This window comes from Bombus flavifrons, chromosome 15 (genome assembly GCF_040668555.2).
Source record: "Bombus flavifrons isolate JBK064 chromosome 15, iyBomFlav1_principal, whole genome shotgun sequence".
Taxonomy (NCBI): Eukaryota; Metazoa; Arthropoda; class Insecta; order Hymenoptera; family Apidae; genus Bombus; species Bombus flavifrons.
The window spans coordinates 5478591-5491615 of record NC_138456.1 but is presented as its reverse complement, the minus strand read 5'-3'; the positions used below and the strand labels follow the sequence as shown (position 1 = coordinate 5491615).

The 13025-nt window shown below is 36.0% G+C and overlaps 1 protein-coding gene across 4 annotated transcripts in view; it reads right to left on the bottom strand.

The window, feature by feature from the left end:
- The window catches only part of Rap1 (RAS oncogene family member Rap1), a 71590-nt gene that overhangs the window by 36259 nt on the left and 22306 nt on the right, over positions 1 to 13025 (bottom strand). For 2 of the 4 annotated variants that reach the window (XM_069128965.1, XM_069128964.1), the window contains exon 2: positions 2904 to 3015. The exons of the other annotated variants lie outside the window; for them this stretch is intronic. The gene's annotated coding sequence lies outside the window, so the exon portion shown is untranslated. The remainder of the gene's footprint in view (positions 1 to 2903; positions 3016 to 13025) is intronic. 4 annotated transcript variants of the gene reach the window in all.

The window sequence follows — 13025 nt, the reverse complement described above, 5'->3', positions numbered from 1 at the left end:
ACCAGACCTGGTCAAATGACCGGTTTCAAAATTTAATTTAAAATTGTATCTTCGTTCTTATTCCTTTCGTTCGTCTAACTTTATGTAAATTCTTCTATTACCCTATTAATCAGTTTCTCGATTATTTACGTAAAATTGGACGAGCGAATGGAGCAACAACGAACGTACAATACAATTTCGAATGAAAGTTCGAAGCCTAGTAAGTTTAGGTTAGGTTAATACTCGCTACTATCGTCTTCCGAGATCAATGTATATATCGTACGAAACATAAATACATTATTCCAAATCTTACGGCTGGTATATCAAAGTACAGAATTCGTCGAAGTGCTAACTATGTAATTTCAAATATTATCTATTCCTAGAAACACGATAGCGTCCCATTAATTTCGAACAATCTGCTCCATCTATCTAGAACCCCGTTTCATGTATTATTCGTTCACCCCATCTAACATTCGATACGTTCGAAAATACATAATGGAAGTCGGTTTACACGAACGAAATTTTAGCGGCGGCTGATTACCTGAACATTAGCCGAGCTTCTATCACCTGAACTGCCGCTCAGCGTCAATCCACCATATTACGTACACCTGTGGGACTCTTTTTACACGGCACCTTTCTTCCTCTACGCGATTCACTTTAACACGGCTTTTTTATTTTAAACGGTTTATTCACTTCTACACGTTCTTTTTAACTCTTATGTTATTGATTATGTTATTAACTCTTACACGCCCCGCTTGTTTTTCTTTTTTCACGCGTTTCATCGTTCCACCGTAAACGATACCAATCTCGGACGTTTAACGCGATTTCAAAGGGATTTAGAAACTCGTATGGCTTGTTACGGAGAATTATCAAAGGAAAGAACGTACGTCGACGCGACTGATACAAACCGGTCAGATCGGACGAACGATACTTCGATCGACGAAAGTGACCTCTTCGCCGCTAATCAGAAAGCTTGTAATACGTGCTCGTACAAGAATAATATGGAAAGTGACGATGACCAAAATGTTGATCTTTGGGAAAAGTATTTTCCCCATTTCCCTTAACGCGTTACCTTCTCCTTCGTGCGTTTATCGAATAAAACGTCGTCATCGAACGTGCCTCTGTGTTTTAACCAGTTGGTTGTTGCGCGTACCTAAGATGCGTAGCAAAAAGTAAGCGACGACGAGTATACTCGTCAAACACGGAGTATGTGTGACTGTTATAATATGGAATTAAGTCGTAACCGAATGACTCTTTTGTTTTTCAATTTTATTACTGCAATTTACTGCCATTACTAAATTGCAATTTAAACGGCAAATTGTGATTACTTTTTACGCACGACGAGTATACTCGTCGTAACGCAGAATGTTGCCATTTCTTCATGACGAGTATACTCGTCGATCATACTGACGAATATATCCGTCGATCATACTGACGAGTATATCCGTCGATCATACTGACGAGTATATCCGTCGATCATACTGACGAGTATATCCGTCGATCATACTGACGAGTATATCCGTCGATCATACTGACGAGTATATCCGTCGATCATACCGACGAGTATATCCGTCGATCATACCGACGAGTATACTCGTCAAAAACAGCTAACTGATTGAATTGCTTCTTCTATTGTTTGCTTTGATTTAACACGAGTTTCGTACTCTGTTGCAAACTAATCGTTTCACAACTTTTTTACACTTTTTACCACATCCACCCTGTAAAAACAGTCGTAGATGCGTACAAACGTTTATCACAAAAAGCTAACCACGCGTCGTATGACACAATTCGCAGTTGCTAAAAGTTTGCAATGTTATTAAACGTCATTTGGGAGGAAATGTTTCGTGGAATCCTCTTATGTCTCATACAAACACGAACTCCTATTAACCGAGCAAAAAATCACAGGTGGAAATAGGTCATAGGGAGAAATAGATGGACTCCTATTATACGAACTAACTTGTCTCCCGTCAGTTTCACATGAACCAAGTTCTACTGTATTACGAGTTTCCTAATAACTAACCAATTAATGTTCGTTTAAAAAATTTGTACGATACACAGCGCTGCGAATAATTATAGTTTCGAACATACTTTCCGCATTATTTCCTCGATATTTCCAACGTACCATTGATCATGCCTGGATATTTTAAGCGAAACATTTTTTTTTGGAAATACTATAGAACATTAGGAGATATTACGTTTAATAACTGGAATTGAGGTGAAGGGACGATTCTTCAACGAGACAATGCTGTTATTCGTACAATTGCCACAGTAAAGATTTCGGAATAGAATTATTACCGTGGTCGGCATCGGATGCCGATCTGAACGCGATCGGGAAACTGTGGGTGAAATCTAACAAGGAAAGTTTACGATCAGGCTACCTATAAAACATATCGTCGAACTTGGAGAAAGAATAAAATCCACGTGAGCGGATATTCGAAATGAAACTTTAAACAAGTTCAGTGGATAGCGTGGCCAACAGATTCATAGAGGTAATTAGAAATGGAGACAAATTTCATTGAATATTGGATAAAGACGTAATGATATTAACACTGTATTTATAGTTTTTTACAAACAACGAAGTGCATAATTTAAAAAATAATTTAATTTTGTCCAGACTTTGAGAGAAAGAAATTTGTGTCTATCGTATCTTCAGTTTTCTTTTTTTATAGATTATAATATAAAATTATACGAAACGATTTTCTCAACATTTACTTTAGTATCGTGAAAGACCTAAAAACAGGGTTGAATAATTATAAAATTATTCACGACACTGTATATGTACAATATAATATACTAATATTTAATATTTAGTGAAGATCTTATGTAAAGATTATATGTTTGTATACTACAGAGCAAGAGTGGAATATACGTTGCTAATTTTGGGGTGGGACAAGTGGGTGGAAAAAAATCGCTGGAAGACTCACCGTCAGAAAATCCAGGGAAACGCAATCGATGAGCCACTACAAGAATATTCGAGTCGAGTACCGCCGCTCAACCTTGCACCCCCTTCTTGCTAATTCACGCAACGCCACTTCTCTGAAACGAGAACAATAGAAGCACATGAGGAAATCTGGCGTTTAAGAACCCTTTCCTTGTTAAATGCTCTGAAAAGCGAGATAAAGCTGAAAAATGGATAGTCACGTTGAAAGACACCAAGATTGCAAAGATGTCTAAGCTAAAGGATATTTCAAATGAAGTACATTTTAACGCTAGAACTCTCGACCAGTATAAAATCAGTCAAAATTATTGATCTATAAAAAATACGTAATATTTTTTCGATCGTAGCTTTCTTACAAAAGGAATTCCATGTCACGTAGTATATTTTTGGTATTATTAACTCATCTGAGAATATGATCCCTGAACGAGAGTTGGCATGTTTATAAAAAGTTGTAAAACCAGTCATTTCCACTGGTGTGGTAGTTCTAGTGTCAGCATCGTGATCGATCTGGAATTTTCCTGATAATCGACACCATCGTATCGAACGATAGGCGGTAAAAATTCTAAAAACGTTACACAAAACGAGAAAACTGATTGATTCGAGTTCGGTAAACCTTTTACGCTTTGATAAGAACCAGTTATTTTGACTGGTATTGGATTATTTTAAATTATTTAAAATTATTTTAATTTTGAATAAATAACAAAAAAATAAAATTCATTATATTATTCCTTTGTGTGGTAGTTCTAGCGTTAATCTCTTACGTACGAGGGTGGACTAAAGTCGACAATAAGGCTTCGTGCACACCGGCGACAATTTGTCGCTTATGAAAATGGCGTTCGCTCATATTACTTTATACGAACGTGCGCGCGTTTGACGACGCGGCTGCATGACGACAGTTTTCTTGTTAGAACAAGAATAAATTGAACTTTTGATTGATAGAAGCAAGCACAACAAATTTTCGCTGCTACGCGCATAGCCTAACACGTATTATTACACGATCGTTCTTACTCGCGACAGTCAAGTGACACTAAACAGCGGCTGAAATTTATTTATATATATTTACACAAGGTATTTACGTTAAAATCTATAAAATAAGATCTATAAAACAAGAATAGAATTTGTTAAAGTCTAAAATTTCTGTAAAAGAAGAATGTGGACAATACTTTACAATTTCACTCTGGTTTTTTCTTTAAACTTGGAATATATCGGAAATAGTTATCTAAAAAGATAAAATATCGTTTAAAAAGTGGAACGTCACAAACAATTCTACGTACTCTTAACGCCATATCGAAACTAAAGCTAACCTAAAACAAACTATATAAATATATTTTTATTTTTTAAAAATAAAAAATTAAGTGCAAATTAAGCAAATTAAGCGACAGAAGTAAACAGTGAGAAGAGCAATTTAAATTAACCTGTATCGATAGAGTGGCCGTACAACAAAAAAAGATTACGAGGCATACGACGAACAACCTTTAAAGAATTTTACACGCGGCTCGGATTTGGATTAGGTTTCGCCTCTGGCGGACGAGTGGCGAAGTAAAAATGACGAAATATGATACTTTGTACTAGGTCGAGGTTAGGTTTAGGTAGTTTTAAAGTAGAATCAAAAGTACTTATAATAGTTTGCGACACTTTTTTCTGACATTTTGCTTATTCAAATAACGCCATTCGATATATCCAGGTTTGCAGGAAATCGGAAATACCGATGAAATCGTAAAGTATCGACAGGAAGAGAATACAGGAAAATAACCGGAGAATCGGATGGTCAGGTAGATTACAGTCGCCATTCTCCGTGGAAAGATTTTCCTAAGGAGCGTGCTTCGAACCGAAAGTAATTTTTCCACCGTATTCCGTGTTTCCATTGGACATTCCAAATGCGCCAACCGGATTTACCACGGTTCAGTAGCTCGGGTGTATCGCATCCATGGAAATCCGAGCGTTTCTCGCTTTATTGCAGCGACACGAAAAAAACACGAAGAATTACAACCGCTGTATCTTAAAACGGTACACGACCTAGTGAACCTTGATTCAGCTTCGAGATCGACGAATTAAATTTCACTGCGTGGAAAGAGACATCTTCCAGACAAGAGAAATATCTTCTCTCGATATATCATTGAAGAAAAAAAGAAATCTGACAAGAAAAAAGTATCGATTACTATCATCTGGTTCTCTTATGAAATCAACGGGGAGATACACAATATCGTAGAATAAAATCTTGCAAATAAAGATTAGTCTTATACGTGTAGGTATTAATAATAAATTTTATTATTAAAAATAATAATAAATTTTCAAATGTTATGGAATTTCATTGTGATGTACATTTGCGTGGGTAGATGGAAGATTTTTCTTTCACGTTAAATATGTCTCAGCTGAAACATTCAGACACGATACCAATGATATATGATAACATGCAACACGGTATGATAGCATACATTTTTTCAAATGTTCGAATCTCATGGAATTTTATTATGCTTACGTATGTGAACAAGTAGAAGATCTACATATTTAATGTTAAATATGGTATAACTAAGAGATTCAAACACATAATAGCAATAATGTATGATAACATGCAACATGGTATAACAGCATACATTTTTTGAAAGCTCAGACGCTATGAAATTTTATTATGATTTACTTATGTGAGTTAATATAAAAGTTCTTTATTTCACGTTAAATATGATCAAATTAAAAGATTGAAATACACAGTAGCAATAACACAATATACAAAAATGTATATTTTCTGAAAGCTCAAACGCTACACAGTTTTATGTTAATCAAAGTCCATGAACAAACAGGAGACTTTTGGTTCATGTTAAATATAGTTCAATTAAAAAAATCCATATAATGGCCATAATATGAGATAACGTGCTTATTTAGTGAGACTATTTTTAGCTGTAATTGTACGTTTAAGCCTACTATTCATGCTGTGTATTAATTTTGCTCGCAGCGTATATTTTCGCAATAAACATGTTTTGCAACTTCCATATATGGTACATTTTCGTGTTGATTTCAAATCTTACCATTACGATAACGACGATCGCGTCTAAATTTTCGCCGATGACAAAATTTCGAGAAGTTGCGTATAGCACGCGATAATAAACTGATAAGAAAAATCTTCCCTAACATACTTTGCGAACATACTTCGACGAGCGACTGTTTTGTGAGCGATTGTTTTGTGAACGCAAAATTGGGAAACAGCTAATACGTAGGTATAGAAGCTATTTGTGGCAGGTTGAACGTTACTCAAGAATTACGGTATATCTAAGGAACACGTTATATTCTCCGTAGCATGACGCGATGTCAGGAGTAAGCTGATTCTCTTGGCGTGTAATCATTGCTGAACAAGCTGTAGATTCCTTTTACGCTCAGATATGCCATGTTAAGATTTTGCCATAGCTGGCTTTCCTCTATCTTCTATCGGAACTCAACAACGCATTCAGTTATTTCCTTCAAACACGATATCTCTACGGAAGATAAAGCAATCTACGAGGTAATTAGCTGACAACTAGAAACTATTAGGTATAAAAAATGTCGTTCCAGAGATACCAAGCGTATGATAATTTCACGCTAATCGAAATACCAATATATCGTTATCTTTCGTTGCTACTTTGTTGGCAACTAAGTAGTTGCGGATTTCGTCAATACTACCTAATGACAAAATCCGCAATCACTTAGTTTCCAATCCAATAGAGTCAATCTGAATTGTTGGTCTACGACGAAAACAACAATTTTTGCTTCAAAAGCCAAGAATTACACTCAATCTGTCTATTATTGTCTAAGTTATTGAAGGAAATACATTATCAGGCACATGTAGAGGATGTGAAAGGCGTGACCTTGGAAGAGGAACAGCAGGTAAGTTTAAGAAGTCTCCTGGGAAATCTGCAAGTTCTTCTGATCGTTCGAGTTTCCATTGTCACTAGTAGCGTAAAATTCAGCAGAAATTCACCGTGATTCTTGATAATCTTCTAAATTGTTAAATTATCGATCCTCGTTACTCCACTTTTTCCACTCTACCTACCAAACGACTCGATCTTCCGACTCGATCCTCACACAGGTCAACATTGGACTGTGAATAAAAATTCTTCGTCCCAATCTGGTCCATTAAACAACGATATTCGATACGATCGATCCAATCGCGTGTATCAACTTTAAAGCTCGTTTTGTTCGCCACTGCAAGCGCGCAAAGGGATTGAAAAAGGAAGAATAAAAAGAGAAGGAGCAGCGGATTTTCACGTCAGCACACGCTCTGCCTGTTGACTCGTCTCGATTCCAACTCGCGAGCAATTATCCTTCGATCGTGCAGGTTTGAAGGATTAATACGTTTCGCTCGCGTCACGTCATCGTTCTTTGTTGCGACGCGTTTCTCTCCTCGATTTCCGGTTATTAGCTACGGCACAGTTGCTACCAAAAGCTTTGCAACTCGCCGTACACCGGCGTAATATTACGTTTCTTCGAAGAAACTGAAGTGCAACGTGACGGGTAAAGCGAACGTTCGAACGACGAATTAACTTTGAACGTTAAATTAATCGAGCGCGAAACGTCGGTTTAATTTACCTGTTTTTACTTTGTTTTTCGATCACAGAGGAAGAATTGTTCGATATGGTGCGAAGGTGAGATTAAAACGACTAAATTGACAAAGTGAAATGAAATTCTGTCGATAAAATTCGGACAGCTTAAAGTTCCCATTCTAACTTTGATTTTTTATTTTAAATCTAGTTGTAAATTCAATTAACCAGCGCGAATTTCAACTTTCCTCTTGCAAACCGATCGGACCTTTCGAGTAGATCGGTTTGTTCTAGCAATTTAGCAAATTCTGTTGTAGCAATTGTAACGCTGATATCTGTGATCGTAGAAGATGGATTAATATCGGAACACGATCTGGCAGCAGGAAATTTCTACAGGCGATAAAGATTGCGTTTGCGTTCATTACATTCGTTTGGCTTTATTGATTTTTCAAATAAAACGGAATTTCAGTGAAATTTTCCCCATGATGGTGTTAACCTTCCCTTTGACGATAGCTGTTGAAAAGGTGAAATATTCGATAAAATAAAGCAACGCCTAATTTTACGGGTTCGTAGACAGAACATCGAGAATCTCGAAACGAAATTTCCCATGAAAATGGAATAATCGATAAGAATAAGCTGGCACATTTCATGGCTATGTTTCTTCGATAGACGTGTCTTCTTCGAATGTTTCAGAGTTTCTTTCAGCCGAAACGAAATTTCCCATGAAAATGGAATAATCGATAAGAATAAGCTGGCACATTTCATGGCTATGTTTCTTCGATAGACGTGTCTTCTTCGAATGTTTCAGAGTTTCTTTCAGCCGAAACGAAATTTCCCATGAAAATGGAATAATCGATAAGAATAAGCTGGCACATTTCATGGCTATGTTTCTTCGATAGACGTGTCTTCTACGAATGTTTCAAAGTTCCTTATAGTCGTTTTTAACGTGTTGTAACGTAGCTTTGGTTTTTTCTTTCTGACTGAAAAATACGACACAAAGCAGGATAGATCAAACTGACCTTTCGTGGTCCACCATTTTTACGTTGAAGAGTAGTTACTATTATTGACTTTTTCGTCCAGTCGGCAATTAAGAACGCTGTCAGTGATCCATTAAAGCATTATGAAGCTCTTTGACGATGCTTAAGCGGTAAGTTTCGTAGCCTGCTCGAAAGACTTTTAACAACCACGACACGGCGGCTCCTCTGTCTCTGGCCATTTACACGCTGTACAGTGGATTATCGGAGGAAACGAGGTGCCAAAAAAGAACAAAAAAGGAAATACGTGCAAAGATATCGCGATCTTAATTATTTATGTTATCCGTCTTAAATAATTTATTTATCGAATTTAAATTTATCATTAATTTAATTCTTCTACTTTAAGTAATTTGAAATATACAGGGTGGTTGGTAACTGGTGGTACAAGCGGAAAAAGAAGTCGAAAATATAGAATAAACATTTGTTTGTTTTTAATTTTTCCATCGAGACAACGATCTGCAGTGAGATCCGTTATAACGAGGCGCGATAAAGTGCACGCGTACCGACCGAAAATTCAAAGTCGATTTTCTCGAAAACAAAGCCTCAAACGAAAAATTTTTATTCTATATTTTCGACTTCTTTTTTCGCATAGAATCACCCCCTTTCCGCTTGTACCACCAGTTACCTACCACCCTGTATATATACAAATTTTGTATTTTGAATTTTGATTCTGTGGCATACAATGATCTACTCAAATACGCCACACTAAATCCTGGTAAAAGACAGTACATTGGAGTTTGTTTTATATTCGCCAGAGAACTGTACGCGACGATATATGAAGGTTTTATTTCAAATCACGTTGCAATTTACATACTTCGATTCGAATACGTAGCTTAAATCTTGCTGACAGGTTATGATTCTTATATCATATTTTACAGGAACAAATGTATATCCTGACCTGATTCTGCCCGGATATTTTGAGAACGGCGGATTAGATCGCGTCAGATGGATCTACGAACTGTCTCCACGATTAATTTCGTGTGCTGGAACGTGCTATTACGAAGATCATAATTAATCTTGCCGCTGACAAATTCGGTAAACGACTGTCAGACATGTTCCAAACGATCAAACAAATACCAACTATCACATTCCCTGCGAATACCTTTTCTCTTCATTATTATTATTATAATTATTATTCATTTCTAATTTAAGCAATCAACTTATTTTTTATTATTTTGTACGTGTTTCTATCATTCTTTAACCCTTTGCACTCCTATGACTCAATATCAGTTTTTATTTCACAAGCTCCTTTGTCCAGTCCCACTTGACATTCCTTCAGGTCGAGCTTTTTTGTGAAACGTGCGAAAGAAAACGAAGATTGCATCCTGAAAATTGCTTCAAGATATATGGTACACTTAAATACCAATTTTATTCACACTATTGTTGTATTTTTGTAATTTTTAAGTTAATAAATTTACTTTAACCAAAAAATAAGACAATTTAAATAAATAAACTTAAATACCAATTTTATTCACACTATTGTTGTATTTTTTTAATTTTTAAGTTTATTTATTTAAATTGTCTTATTTTTTGGTTAAAGTAAATTTCAAATAGAGCACTTAAAAGCGTTGGGAGCTGCTTGCCAACGAAATTGAAATAAAATTCGAAGTGCGAAGGATGATTAGCAGGTGTTCCATCTTTACATCGGAGGCTCGTCGTTTTAGATAAAACGTCGAACTTTTTAAGAAATTAAAAATACCAGTGTTTTCTCGCTGAAAGATACACGATATAAATTTCATCTGAAACGCGAGTCTGTAAGTTGAAAATGTGAAACTATAGGCAAGGAAAGATATAACGAATCCTATAATTCAGTGTGTTAAAATTTTCCAAAAACGCTAACGCAGGAATTTCGTTTAGGAAGAAACGGGAAGACGAACGTGCAACTGACGATCGGACGATTCTTACAGAAAGCTTGATCTTCATAGAAAGTCACGAAATCAATAAGAAGAACGAAAGCAGATATATAGAATAGTGGGAAACGTGGGTAGATGGGAAAAATACACGTTGCGAGACGACCTACACGTCGCACACGTGTGCGCTCACTTTTATTTTCAGTCCGAATCGTCATCGACTGTTTCTAGTCGGTCGTTTGCGATCGAGTAAAATATCATAAAACATTGAGAAATAAAAAGAGCATAAAGAACTTCAAACAGAAAATTCGAAGCGAGAAGAAAAATAAATAACAAACTGATCGCTTTCAACGGTATATTGGATTTCTCGAAGATAAAAACGCTTTACTTTTGCTGTTAATACTCGTATTTCTTCATTTTTCATCGCTTTGCAGTATTATCGTGTTCGCATTAGTCTAACTCTATAAGCATCTTCATTAGCATTCAATTTGTCGTAGAATTTAAAACAGAGAAAAATGTATTTGTCGTATACTACATGCCATTTGTCAACAACATTAGGTATGTTGATAAAGCTATGAAAATATCCAATTGACAAAATACTAAAAACAGTTCAAATATCTAGACTCGCAATAATACGGCACATTTAAATTTCACCATCTTTTGTGTATCTTAGAATTTCCAAGAACGAGGTATCTCAAAACTTATGGTTCAAAATGAGAGAGAATACAGCAAGTATGAAACGAAACGATGAAGAAATCAAAGAATCTCTATTTTTCAGTCTCTTACGCCCATAAAAAAAGAAGAAAATAAAAATTCCTAATTAATAAAATACGCGTGGGTAGCTTAGATATACAGGGTGGTTGGTAACTGGTGGTACAAGGGGAAAGGGGGTGATTCTACGTGAAAAAAGAAGTCGAAAATATAGAATAAAAATTTTTCATTTGAGGCTTTGTTTTCGAGAAAATCGACTTTGAATTTTTGCTCGGTACGCGTGCGGTACGTTATAACGGATCTCACTGTAGATCGTTGTCTCGATGGAAAAATTAAAAAAAAAAAATTTTTTTATTCTACATTTTCGACTTCTTTTTTCGCGTAGAATCACCCCCTTTCCGCTTGTACCACCAATTACCAACCACCCTGTATAATTTGGCGATATTATTCGATATATTCAAATATTCCCGCGTTTCGTGTATTCCCGGAGTTTCGACAACAAAGTATTTTTTATTTTCAAATAAATTTATCCTTCGAAACGAGGAGAAAAGTAGCAGAATGGAAACGTAAGAGAACAAAGAATTTTCATTTCTCGGTTCCATTCCTTCCGCAGACATGTTAAAACGTTTCATTAATAAAATGCGCATATAGTTGGAATATTCAATTTCGTGTCGACATTCCACGTATATCTAACTTTTTGCTACCTTTCGTGTACTCTGAACACTGCAACAACAAACTATTTCAATATTTCTATGTTCAAGAACGAGGAAAAATATGGCGAAAGAAAACACGCGAGAACAAAGAATTCTCATGTTTCTTTTCTCTTTTTTTTTTTTTTTTTTTTTTTTTTCTTTGGTTTCGTTGGAACAAACATTGGTAAAGCAAAGACAGATGGAAGCGGTCGATTATGTGCGAGCGCGGATAATCTTACGTTGCAGCGTCGGTTTCCGGCCCCAGCCAGCCAGTTTCCGGTATTCTAGCGTCACGCTGCTCGTCTAACCGCTTCTAGGACGCGGATTGACCCAGTTGTCTCTCTCGAATATCTAAATCCGAACGAAACGCACTGGCTGATACCGTTTCTTCGACATTTCGCTGGCAGCCAGCCGGTTTAATTTATCGCCGCTGCTTCTACTCCATTTCCGACGACACAATGAATTTTGCGTTTTTGGCCATCGTCACAGTTTCAACGCGGTTGCAGAGATCCTCGATATTCCACTATTTTTCTGCATTATGGCGCTGCTAGTTTTCTCATACTAGCTTCGTGCTTTATATTCTACGTGGCACATTTTTCAAGATATTTTCATAGAAGGGTCGTCACTTTTCGAATGGATGAATCAAACTCGTAAGAGACTTGGATTGAATTTTTATTACTTTGGGAGAACTGTGTTTCTTCGAGATCGATTTTAGTAGAAGAATCTTTGTAGTCGAGTAGAGTGAGATTTTGTGAAAAATCGTGAACAGATCGCTGATGAATATGGAAATTACTATTTTTCTGAATAGAGTTAATTTTTCTTTTTTTTTTTTTTTACCTTGTAAGAGTCTATTTCGAGCGATTCGCTGTTGAAAAGGCCGGACCATTTGCCAAGAAAAGACTCGGCAAGTTACAGATAGCGAAAAGTCTCGTTCTAATTGAATGTTCCTAATTTTCGCTGCGAACCTTCCGAACAAGCTAAGATAATTGTTTGCCAGCCCTTTTGCAGGATAATTTGCTAATTGATAACATTAACAAATTGGTGTCATTGGTGAGATTTTCGTGTAGTTATATCAATGTTTTCTATAAGTTTTCACGTACTTTTGTCATCCACTGTATATGTGTGTTTAACGTTTCATTTGAAAAAAAAAAGAAAAAAAAAGGAGAAACGACGTTTCATATGGACCAACCTAATTCATACTTATACACAATAATGTGTAGAATGTTATGTAAAAAAAAATGCATATGCAAAGACAGAAAGAAAAGAGTCGCAAAAGAAACTAAAAACGCACTTTGCAACAGAATTATTTATAC